This window comes from Schistocerca gregaria, chromosome 3 (assembly GCF_023897955.1).
Source record: "Schistocerca gregaria isolate iqSchGreg1 chromosome 3, iqSchGreg1.2, whole genome shotgun sequence".
In the NCBI taxonomy this organism is placed as follows: Eukaryota; Metazoa; Arthropoda; class Insecta; order Orthoptera; family Acrididae; genus Schistocerca; species Schistocerca gregaria.
This window is the reverse complement of record NC_064922.1, coordinates 393323461-393336647: the sequence shown is the minus strand read 5'-3', so window position 1 is coordinate 393336647 and position 13187 is coordinate 393323461. Positions and strand designations below refer to the sequence as shown.

At 42.0% G+C, this 13187-nt stretch overlaps 1 protein-coding gene across 1 annotated transcript in view; it reads right to left on the bottom strand.

The window, feature by feature from the left end:
* Nucleotides 1–13187, bottom strand: part of LOC126354827 (monocarboxylate transporter 13-like) — a 130654-nt gene that overhangs the window by 51415 nt on the left and 66052 nt on the right. The window lies entirely within an intron of this gene.

The window sequence follows — 13187 nt, the reverse complement described above, 5'->3', positions numbered from 1 at the left end:
CAAATCCTCCTCTCCCTCTCTTTGTAAGTCTCCTCCTCCCTTTCCCCTACCTGCCCATCTCCTTTTCCACTCTATATTTGTCAGTCTGCTCCTCCCGCTATGTCCATCCTCCACCCCTCCCTAATTCCAACTCATCGTCTGCTTCCATTTGTCAGTTTCACTTAATCCTTCTCTCTGTCCACCTCTTCTTCTTTCCTTTCTCTGTCCATTTCTTCTTCTCCCCTCTCTCTCTGTTCACACCACTCTCCCCAACCTCTGCCAATCTCTTCCTTCTCCACCTGGCATGAAGTCGGCGTTCCAAAACATCCCAAAGATGTTCTATAGGATTTAGGTCAGGACTCTGTGCAGGCTAGTCCATTACAGGGATGTTGTTATCACGTAAACATTCTGCCATAGGACCGCCATCCCCAAATTGCTCTTCAACACTGGGAAGCAATGTAGGCCCCTGCTGTGATAGTGCCACACAAAACAACAAGGGGTGTAAGCCCCTCCTTGGAAAACGCGACAACACCACAACACCACCGCCTCCGCATTTTACTGTTGGCACTACACACTCTGGCTGATGATGCTCACCTGCTATTCACCATACTCACACCATACTATCGGATCGCCACATTGTGTACTGTGATTCGTCACTCCACATGACATTTTTCCACTGTCCAATCGTCCAATGTTAACGCTCCTTGCACCAAGCGAGGCGTCGTTTGGCATTTACTGGCGTTATGTGTAGCTTATAAGCAGCCACTCGACCATGAAATCCAAGTTTTCTCACCTCCCGCCTAACTGCCATAGTACTTGGAGTGGATCCTGATGCAGTTTGGAATTCCTGTGTGACGGTCTGGATACATGTCTGTCTACTACACATTACAACCCTTTTCAACTGTCTCAACCATCTCTGTCAGTCAACAGACGAGGTCGGACTGTGCTGTATGACTCCCTTCATGTTTTCTCTTCACTATCACATCGGAAACAGTGGACCTAGGGATGTTTAGCAGTCTGGAAATCTGGCGTACAGACGTATGACATAACTGACACTTAATCAACTGAACACGTTCGAAGTCCGTGAGTTCCGCGGAACGCCCCATTCTGCTCTCTCACGATGTCTAATGACTACTGAGGTCACTGGTACGGAATACCTGGCAGTAGGTGGCAGCACAATGCACCTAAAATAAAAACGTATGTTTCTGCGGGTGTCCGGATACTTTTGAACACATAGTTGTAAGACGTTGTGGCCTCCTGACCTTCATTGCTTACATATTCCGCCTTCACAATCATATTCTGCACATCAAGACGCTTCATTCGAACCCAAACTCGATAAGATAAAGTCAATGTAGTAAGAATTCATGTAAACGATATGCAAATAACAAGTAAGCGTACTGGGGTTGAAATACTCGAGGCTGGCGTACACACATACATTCCAGACACGACGGTCACAGGAGCTTTTAGTTCGCGAGAGAAACCGCACAACGGGTCACCGGTCCCTTCAGAGGACGACCCAGCCTATCTATGTCGGCCGGTGACCGACTGTGGAGCGGACAGCGTGTTCCCGAGGGAAAGGCGGAACTACCCAGAGTTCGGCTTAAAAGCAAACTCCGCTACATTGTGTGGGAGTGGCCAGCCTACGCATTCTTTACACTTAGCACGCAGTTTCAGAGATTTTCACAGGGAGACAGCAAATGCCAAACGCCAATGCTACAGGTTTCCGGATTGGTCGCCTTAAATGAAACGTCATTCTCCCGTTTTAGAAGAGCAATGCTGATTGGCAGACGATATTTCTGAAGCCTTGAGCTGAAGGAGTAATGGAAGAGACTGAAAGATATACCCCTTCACGTCTGGTGTGGAGAGGCGCCGTTCCGTTGTTGCTCTTGGAGCAAGGAACACGTCTCTCCTCAGTACTTCACTGGGAGAGCACCTCTGTCGAGAGCGAATCGAAGGGCGACTCTATATCGAGTCCTTGCGATTAAGCGTTGTTAACTGTGTTGGCCGACACACTTATTGCGCGGTGTGAATGGACAGAGTTATAGTTAAACGCCTGCGAGCGAATTCTTGAGTGGCATCGCAGTGGACTGGTTATCTGAACGGTGTACCATGCGAATAGTTAGACTAGGGGCTAACTGGAATCCTTGACTTCGTCAAGGCATAGGGAGAGTTTGATTGGCGAAGGTCAATCCAGATAGAACGAGAGTTATCTTATTTGTCAGCAGCGAGCGGCACAGACAGCAGTCATTGTAGCTTACGGATTGTGCGCTACAGCTATTGCGAGGCCCATATTTCCTTCACAACAGTACACTTCACTGCATTTCACACACGACAGCCTCGACCGTACCTAGTAACATTCTAATGGATAATTATTCAAATTGAGTAGGCGCACCTTTCAGCCAGTATGCCAAGTCAACAACTATCTTAAGCTTTGTATAGAAATTTCATTAGCGAATCCTGTCCTTGAGAGGTAACTTCACATTCCGAAAAGAACCAGGATATTACTTGTTCAATTCATAACTAAAAGTGCCATTGTGATTTCTCAGAATTTTTGCAAAATAAATAATAACTTCCGTTAGTTTCATGTTTTTCTTAGACTATCACTACTCCATTACCCAAGATCCCACTAGTTACGTAAGAAATTTTGTGAATTTTTGTGTCATTTCCTTACAGCGGACGACTCCAGAAGATATTTATTGCTGAAAGTTTTTCAGGCATTTCTCTTTAGAACGTTAGGAGCGTCTGTCTGACTTCTGTAGTAGGGTGGGGGTGGAAATTGCATCTTGCAGGAGCCACAGGGTAAAGGGTACATCTCAGATTAATCCGTTGCACAAAATAACAGAATCTCAGATCAAACCCATGCTCACATAGTATATGTGTTAAATCGGATTTATGTTTGCGAGGCTTTTAGTAATAGTTCTAAATATATTTCTCGGGCCTACCGCCCGATTTTCTTGTTGTATCTTCACCAAAACTCTCCAGCTATGCAAGGTGGTGTAGGAATTCAGTATCACAAACCAGCGCATAACAGCACTGGATGTTCACTGTCACGGAACTATCTATAGATACTAAGAGTCCCCTACCATCCCGCCAGCGTCGTTTGCATACCACTGGTATACTCTATATTTAAAAATGTTGATAATACTCAAAAGTATACTACTTTCTAAAGTAAGATATGATCTTCCTCAGGGTTCAAGCTATCTCCAGGCCAAATACAACCGGGGTCGATTCACTGGAGAAAAACGTGACAGAGTGAATTACTTTCGCAATTAATAATATCGATATTAGTATGGAAGTATGGATTAAAAACGTTGAGAATTGGACAAACGTTGTATTGATTACGTTGAATTATACTACGTGGACCATATCAAACAATAGCTGCATTTTCACAACGACGATACAGTTAAAAGTGGAACAGTAAATGGCTTTTTCAAAGAGTAAATATTTTTCTTAATTTGCGTAATGTTTTTCAAATCAATAAATATCTTGTACTACATAGTTTGTAAAGTAAAGTAGCCTCTCTCCTTTATCAGGATTGAAGCTATCTCACGTCAAATTTGAGTGGCTTATTCGTGAAACTGTAACAGAGCTACCATCGCATTTATAATTTTAGTATGGAAATGTGGATTGGCGTGGATTAAACACATTGTGGACTGTGTAAGCACTGCATGGTAGCTGTTACCCAGGGCTACGCTCGCGTATCAGTAAAATGAAATGAGATGTGCGCGTGGCTTTATTGGCCTAGAGAACCCGCTTGGGATATTCGGGAGTTGGTGTAAATCTTTTTATCTGATGCAACTTCGGTGACTTGCAAGTGGACGATGATAAAATGATGGTGTGAACAACATAAACATTTAAACGCGAGCAGAAAAAAAAATGCAACCGGAGGGAACTGAACATGGGAACCCCTGAGCGTGAAACAGTTACGCAAACCACATAATATTTTTTTTTTATTTCCTACGAAGGCTACGAATCATTTGATTATCAGGTAGCTATTACAAGCTGAGCAAATGAATTTCCTCTAAAATATGTGTAAAAGGTAGGAAAGTCCTGACTTAGTGGGCATGCTCTGGAGCCTCTTTGCTCCTGAGATTAGAAAAAAACAGTCCTCTGGGCCGGATTTGAATCAGCGACCTATGAATAACTGTGAATCCTCTGCTACAGTCGATCGCTCCACCACCTTTTTTTTTCTTTGTATTGCCTCCTAGCTCAATTTTCGGGTACTTCGTTCTGACGTACTACTAGCCCTTCAGCTGAAAACGCATATTTGCGACCATTATTTGCGATTAATGAGCACCGCTGCTGTTTTTCTACACATCTCATACGATACCAATATACACTTACAATTCCAAAACAACACATTTATTTCTCTTTACGAATCACTTTCAGCTTCAAATACGATGCCTCTGATAGTGATACGCAGCTAGGCAACGTCGTAAGTGGTTACGTCCATTACGCAAGGCTCACGAGAGAGGAGACGGCTAGCATCAGTGTGGAAACAAAATTCTGCGACGTCCAACGTGGAGATCGAGCCCACGACCCTGAGATTAAGAGTCTGATGCTCTACCGACTTTCTCTCTCTGTCTCTCTCTTTTTTTCCGAACTCACAATCCCGGCATTGCTCACTCCTACTGCCTTATAAGTACCGTGCGCTACCCAATGGCGTGTTCATGAGATGTTCGCGGGAATTACAAGGCAAGAAAGAAATTACAAGAGAGGCATGAAGCTCAGTGGCTGAAGTGTGACGGTTTTGTGACTGATATTAGTATGAAAGTATGGATTAAACACGTAGAAGATTGTATAAACACTGCATTTATTGTGTTGAGTCGTATTACGTAGAAGAATCGACATTAAAAGCATTTTCACAAATATGATAAAGTTCGAAATTCAAAGAGTAAACAGCTTTTTCAAAGAGGAATTACTGTTGCATATTTATCATTATATTCTTCAAACCAACGAATATGAGTACTACAGAATTTCGAAAGTAGCCTATATTGTTCCTCAGCGTTCAGGCTATCTCTGTACCAAATTTTATCAAAATAGGTTCAGCGATTTAATCGTGAAAGCGTAAAGGAGAGAGTTATTTTCGCATTTATAATATTAAAATGGTATAATTCTGCAGATACATTCAGCGGCATACGTGGATACTGTCTGCAGAATGTGTCGCGTGTAGAGTCAGGGCAAAGAAGTAATTAATTAAAACGCCATGCATGACGTGGCAGTTTTTCACGCATCTCAGTATTTGACGTCATATCTCCTGAACTATTTGTCGTACAGTAATATATTTTTGTAGGTACAATTAATGGTAAATGTGGATGATGCCTGAGAAAAGTGTTGCGAATAGTCAGTAGCAACGATGTGATAAATTTTAAAGTCTTGCTTCATGCAATAGTTTTCCACACATTCCGTGTTTATGAACAAAGTGTCGTGCAATAATGTAATTTTTCCGATACATTCATGGGAATGTGTGAATAGCGTCTGTAAAATGTGTCGTGAATACAGTTAATAGAAAAGAAATAATGAATTAAAACGTCATGCATTATGTGGCAGTTTTATTGCATCAACAGTGAAAGTCAAGTAACCGACAAAGTTTCTTACTTTCGTCGTTTTATGGGTGTAGTCAGCGAGAAAAAGTTTCGTAAGGTTTTGTTACAAATCTGTAAATGCTTCCATTTTCAAATACTAGATGGCTGAAGAATGGGTATTCTTGCATCGTGGGCTACAGCTCCACTCCCAACCACTCTGATAGGTAAGTGGTTCTTACTACCACCACAGAATAGAGAGTATACAGAAAGGAAAGCAGAGGACGACGCCTTTGATTTTTATTAAGTGAAGCGTTGCACTCTGCGGCATACTGAAACAGAGTAAACGCGAAACGATAGCTACTTACTGCAACGTCTCGAAATTGACATTCTAACGAAACGAAAGTAATCCAATCGATTAAATGAAAACTTTTACGAAAGGAAACGCTAATGACAGAAATTGTGATAAATCTTTTGTTAAGAAGTATTCACATGAGCTTTTAAATTCAAATTTTTTTCGCATGTACAAGCTGTGAACTGCCACTGCTTTTAGCTTCAGATGACAATGAAACTACTTTTTTTGTAAATATCCTTTTTTCACAATTTTATTTTATTTCTTGACTCTTCTTTCCTGTGACTTTAAGCTGGTATATCGACTTCACTTCCAATAGAAACAGCTGTCATGGAATACTGCCGCGCGGTAGCAGCGCGGTCTTTGGCATCTTGTCACGGCCTAAAGTTGGGTTAAGTAGTGTGTAAGCTTAGAGACCGTTGACCTAAGGAGTTTCGACCCATAGGAACTTCCCACAAATTTAAATTTATGAACACTCAGTACGAGTTTCAGCGTTTGTGTCAGTGCTGTGATTTTCATTCATGGTAGGAAGGAAGGAAGATTTGGTTTAGCGTCCGGTAGACATGAAGGTCATTACAGACTCCATTCATGTTTTCAACCTAAAATTAACATATATGTATTAATGTAAAGGTTCAAATGGCTTTGAGTACTATGGGACTTAACATCTTAGGTCACCAGCCCCTAGAACTTAGAACTACTTAAACCTCACTAACCTAAGGATATCACAAACGTCCATGCCCGAGGCAGGATTCGAAAGTGCTGCCGTAGCGGTCGCACGGTTCCAAACTGTAGCGCCTAGAACCTCTCGGCCACCACGGCCGGCTAATGTAAAGGAAGACAGTGGTGCCGGCCACTGTGACAGAGCGGTTCTAGGCGCTTCAGTCGGGAACACGCTGCTGTTACGGTCGCAGGTTCGAATCCTGCCTCGGACGTGGATGTGTGTGATGTCCATAGGTTTAAGTAGTTCTAAGTCTAGGGACTGATGACCTCAGATGTTAAGTTCCATAGTGCCTAGAGCCATTTGAACCACTTTTTGCAGACAGTAGCTTGGATTAAAACTTAACTTATACAAGTGTTCCGAATTAGACGCAGACGTATAAGTTCATTTTAAGATATTACGTAGTACGAATAATATTCATTTAACAAATGTAGGTTCATATATCATAAAAAAACTTCCGTCAGGCCTTGTCGTAAACATGAGATGTGTTTCAGTTTTTCCATTATGTGGAATGTCTTCTTTTTCATCAATTTCTTCCAACAGTAACTACAACAATAAATCGCAATCACTAAATTGAGAAGCGTGCGTCTACTTGCGTGAACTTTTCACGACTGAGCTGCAGGCTATTTGCTCGTGGCACCGTTAGGCAGAGCTCTCAGCAACAGCGCACACAACTAAGAACTAAGATACTTTAACGCCTGTTTTCTCCGTAATATAGTGAGATGTGGCTCTTCTTCCAACTTTGAAAACAATTGAGATATGTTAGCTACATTTAGAACACTGCATCGTAGCACGTAAAATAAACGAAACGTAACGTAGCCTGCGACAACGTTTTTGACTACGAGCTCTTCAAACTGTATGCTGCAGAGTGCTTGGAAACAAGGTATCGTAGTAACTATCGCCCAATCTCTCTTCTGGCAGCTCTATCAAAAATTTTTGAGAAAGTAATGTATTCAAGAGTAGTCTCCCATATTTGTAAAAATAAAGTACTAACAAAATGTCAGTTTGGTTTTCGGAAAAGCTTTTCACCAGAAAATGCTTTATACTCTTTCACTGATCAAATATTAAATGCTCTGAATAACCGGACATCACCCATTGGTATTTTTTGTGATCTCTCAAAGGCCTTTGATTGTGTAAATCATGGAATTATTTTAGATAAGCTAAATCATTATGGTTTGAGGGGGGCAGTGCACAAATGGTTTAATTCATAATTAACTGGAAGAATGCAGAAAGTTGAAATAAGTGGTTCATGTAATGTTAAAACAACAGCTGATTCCTCAAACTGGGTGGCTATCAAGTACGGGGCCCCACAGGGTTCGGTCTTAAGTCCTTTACTGTTCTTGATATACATTAATGACTTACCATTCCATATAGATGAAGATGCAAAGTTAGTTCTTTTTGCTGATGATACAAGTATAGTAATAACATCCAAAAACCAAGAACTAAGGGATGTAATTGTAAATGATGTTTTTCACAAAATTATTAAGTGGTTCTCAGCAAACGGACTCTCTTTAAATTTTGATAAAACACAGTATATACAGTTCCGTACAGTAAATGGCACAACTCCAGTAATAAATATAGACTTTGAAAAGAAGTCTGTAGCTAAGGTAGATTTTTCAAAATCTTTAGGTGTGTTCATTGATGAGAGGTTAAACTGGAAGCAACACATTGATGGTCTGCTGAAACGTCTGAGTTCAGCTACGTATGCTATTAGGGTTATTGCAAATTTTGGTGATAAGAATCTCAGTAAATTAGCTTACTATGCCTACGTTCATTCACTGCTTTCGTATGGTATCATATTCTGGGGTAATTCATCGTTGAGTAGAAAAGTATTCATTGCTCAAAAACGTGTAATCAGAATAATTGCTGGAGCCCACCCACGGTCATCCTGCAGACATCTATTTAAGGATCTAGGGATCCTCACAGTAACCTCACAGTATATATATTCACTTATGAAATTTGTTGTTAATAATCCAACCCAGTTCAAAAGTAATAGCAGTGTGCGTAGCTATAACACCAGGAGAAATGATGATCTTCACTATGCAGGGTTAAATCTGACTTTGGCACAGAAAGGGGTAAATTGTGCTGCCACAAAAGTCTTTGGTCACCTACCAAACAGCATCAAAAGCCTGACAGATAGTCAACCAACATTTAAAAATAAATTAAAAGAATTTCTAGATGGCAACTCCTTCTACTCATTGGCTGAATTTTTAGATATAAATTTTGGGAGGGGAAAAAAACTAACTTAAACATTAGTGTCACGCAATATTTTGTGTAATGTAATATCTTGTACAGACATCTTTCATTAACCTGACACGTTCCACATCATTACGAAGTGTCGTATTCATGATCTATGAAACAAGTACAGGGTGTTTAAAAAATGACCGGTATATTTGAAACGGCAATACAAACTAAACGAGCAGCGATAGATATACACCGTTTGTTGCAATATTCTTGGGACAACAGTACATTTTCAGGCAGAAAAACTTTCGAAATTACAGTAGTTACAATTGTCAACAACAGATGGCGCTGCGGTCTGGGAAACTCTAGAGTACGATATTTTCCACATATCCACCATGCGTAGCAATAATATGGCGTAGTCTCTGAATGAAATTACCCGAAACCTTTGACAACGTGTCTGGCGGAATGGCTTCACATGCAGATGAGATGTACTGCTTCAGCTGTTCAATTGTTTCTGAATTCTGGCGGTACACCTGGTCTTTCAAGAGTCCCCACAGAAAGAAGTCACAGGGGTTCATGTCTGGCGAATAGGGAGGCCAATCCACGCCGCCTCCTGTATATTTCGGATAGCCCAAAGCAATCACACGATCATCGAAATATTCATTCAAGAAATTAAAGACGTCGGCCATGCGATGTGGCCGGGCACCATCTTCCATAAACCACGAGGTGTTCGCAGTGTCGTCTAAGGCAGTTTGTACCGCCACAAATTCACGAAAAATGTCCAGATAGCGTGATGCAGTAATCGTTTCGGACCTGAAAAATGGGCCATTGATTCCTTTGGAAGAAATGGCGGCCCAGACCAGTACTTTTTGAGGATGCAGGGACGATGGGACTGCAACATGGGACTTTTCGGTTCCCCATATGCGCCAGTTCTGTTTATCGACGAAGCCGTCCAGGTAAAAATAAGCTTCGTCAGTAAACCAAATGCTGCCCACATGCATATCGCCGTCATCAATCCTGTGCACTATATCGTTAGCGAATGTCTCTCGTGCAGCAATGGTAGCGGCGCTGAGGGGTTGCCGCGATTGAATTTTGTATGGATAGAGGTGTAAATTCTGGCGCATGAGACGATACTTGGACGTTGGCGTCATTTGGACCGCAGCTGCAACACGGCGAACGGAAACCCGAGGCCGCTGTTGGATCACCTGCTGCACTAGCTGCGCGTTGCCCTACCTTTCCAGCACGTTCATCCGTCACGTTCCCAGTCCGTTGAAATTTTTCAAACAGATCCTTTATTGTATCGCTTTTCGGTCCTTTGGTTACATTAAACCTCCGTTGAAAACTTCGTCCTGTTGCAACAACACTGTGTTCTAGGCGGTGGAATTCCAACGCCAGAAAAATCCTCTGTTCTAAGGAATAAACCATGTTGTCCACAGCACACTTGCACGTTGTGAACAGCACACGCTTACAGCAGAAAGACGACGTACAGAATGGCGCACCCACAGACTGCGTTGTCTTCTATATCTTTCACATCACTTGCAGCGCCATCTGTTGTTGAAAATTGTAACTACTGTAATTTCGAAAGTTTGTCCGCCTGAAAATGTACTGTTGTCCCAAGCATATTGCAACAAACGGTGTATTTCTATCGCTGCTCGTTTAGTTTTTATTGCCGTTTCAAATATACCGGTCATTTTTGAAACACCCTGTACAATCTAATCTAATCTAATCTACTATGACCAATATCGAAAAACCAGGCACTTCAACGTCGAGTGTGATATGAACCTTTATGATACGAAGAAAATCCATTTTGTACGCCAATCTATTTTCTCGGAATCGAATCAGAGGTAATCCATAGAATTGTGCAAATGCGAAAGATTTCGTTTTGGAACTGATGTACAGGGTGATTATAATTACAGTTAAACGTTCAAATCGCTGTAGAAATAACACCACTGGTCAGAATGACGTGAATATGAATATTATTGGAGGAGGGAGAAAACGTGGGTCAGAAGAAAAATAAATAGTTACAAATGTAGCAATAGATGATGCTGTAAGCATCATAATTTAACAGTGGTCTACTACAAATGACAAATGAATCGTACAACGATGCCTAAGGTGTACATTTGACCTTAAATAAACTTCTACTCGGTGTGCATGGGTGTACAGGTGTGACACTGTTTGTTACGTAAATCCATCCCCCGTGTCTAGGTCATACCACATAGGATGGGAAAAATCGGTTTTTAATTCTCCTGAGGCCAAAAACCGCATAAAAAGCATGAATCAAAATCCAATCGGATTATTAATTTCCGTGTAATTGGCGGAACACTTGTTCAGTATTCGGTCCACCGTTTTCTGCAACAAGCTGAAATCGAGAAAGAGCATGGTCCACTACTTATTGAAGTGTTTACGGGGTCACGTTCAGAATGCGTTGCGCAATGCGTGCCTACAATGCAGCTATCTTTGCAATCGGAACACTGAGCGCAACATCTTTCAGATAGCCGCCAGGAGTCACACCGATTAAGATCGGGTGATTGGGACAGCCAGGCTGTAGGGAAATGGCGGCTGATAATTCTAGCATTTGCGAAATAGCGCTTCAACAGCTGCTTAACTGGATTTGCAATGTGTGGAGGTGCGCCATCTTGCATAAAAATGATCCCATCCACACATCCACGAAGTTGGAGAGCTGGAATGACGTGGTTGCGCAATAGACACTCATAGCCATTACCAGTGACGGTACAGGTAACAGGACCGGACGCACGTGTCTCTTCGAAAAGATATCACCCTATGATAAATTGTGCCCATATTCGACAATTCTGTGTATTGACATACTCTGTAAGATGGAACTGGGCTTCGTCTGTCCACAAAATCTTCCACGGCCAATTATTTTCCATTCCATGCGAGCAAGAAATTCTAAACCAAAGGTCTCTCTTTCTGGCAGGTGGGGTGCAAAGAAGGAGACTCCTTGAAGATTGTGAGCCTAAAGACTGAAGACAGACACAATCGGGCGTACCCTGGAAACGGTGAAAGATTTCACCGGCTAATCCTTCTAACACCAGATCAAGTTAAAGTCCAAAACCAAACTAACATCAAGATGCAACGGCCTTTATCAAGAACAACCCTTGTGACGATCTCGATAAATATTGAGGGATTCTCTAGTCATAAGAGTGTTTTATTAGCAGACATGTGCTATAAGCATAAATGCGACGTATTGTTGGTGCAGGAAACACACCGGGGAGCCACCAGCCACAGACCTAAAATAGTAGGAATGGATTTGGCCACTGAAAGACCTCACTACAAGTATGGGAGTGCGATTTTCATCAGACTCGGGCTCAACGTAACATCAGCCGCAGTGACAGAAGTAAATAACATTGAAGTACTTACCAGTCACGCCTAGAAGTTCTCTGTGGCGTCTGTGTACAAACCACCACAGGTGGACTTTGTTTTCCATGAACCAAACAATTTTACATATGACCATATTAATTTTGTCATGGGCGATTTCAACTACCATGATAAAGCATGGGGATATAATGAGACACATGAGAATTGTGTACAGCTTGAATCTTGTGCTGACACTAATGACGTACGACTCATTCACGACCGAAAACAGCCAGCATCGTTCAACAGCAGAAGATGGAGAAGGGGATATAATCCTGCCAACATCTTTATGAGTAGGAAGTTGGTAGCACAGTGCATGAAGCTTGTTGAAGAACCTATCCCAAGTACACAACTCAGACCCGTCATTTGTGTTATGAATGCTATGGTTAAACCAGAGCAGGTGCCTTTCCGAAGACGGTTTAATTTCAAAAAGGCAGACTGGCAGAAATTTAAAGAGCAATTGGACGAAGAGATTGAGAAAATCCCTCCTCGACCAGATGAGTATGGTAGATTTATCGAGCTTGTGAAAGGGATCTCAATGAAAAACATCCCAAGGGGTTGCCGTACCCAGTACATACAGAGTCTGACCGGCAGCAGATACCAAAAGCTGTTCACTCAGAACCCCTTCAGCCAAGATACGATGGAGGCTGGGGAGGAACTAATGCAGGCTATTGCTGGGAATAAGAGATCACGGTGGCGCAAACTAGTCGAGAATCTTGACATGAAACAAAACAGCAGACGTGCATAGAAATTATTGAAAACTTAAGTGGGCACCCAACCGACCACCAGCAGAAGAACAACGGAGTAACAGCAAATCAGATTGCTAGCCAACTTCTGAAGAATGGGAAAACCAAAGGGAAAAGAGAAAAGAAAAGAGTTATACCCCAAGAACAAAAAGATTACGAACTCCTCAACGCTTCATTCACAGCAACCATACTGGAAGACGCCATTCAGAGTATGAAACTGAATACGGCCGCTGGAACTGATGACCTTAGAACAGAGCAGATCAAACAGTTTGGGCCCAAAGCTCGAAACTGGTTACTACAATTGATGAACACCTGTA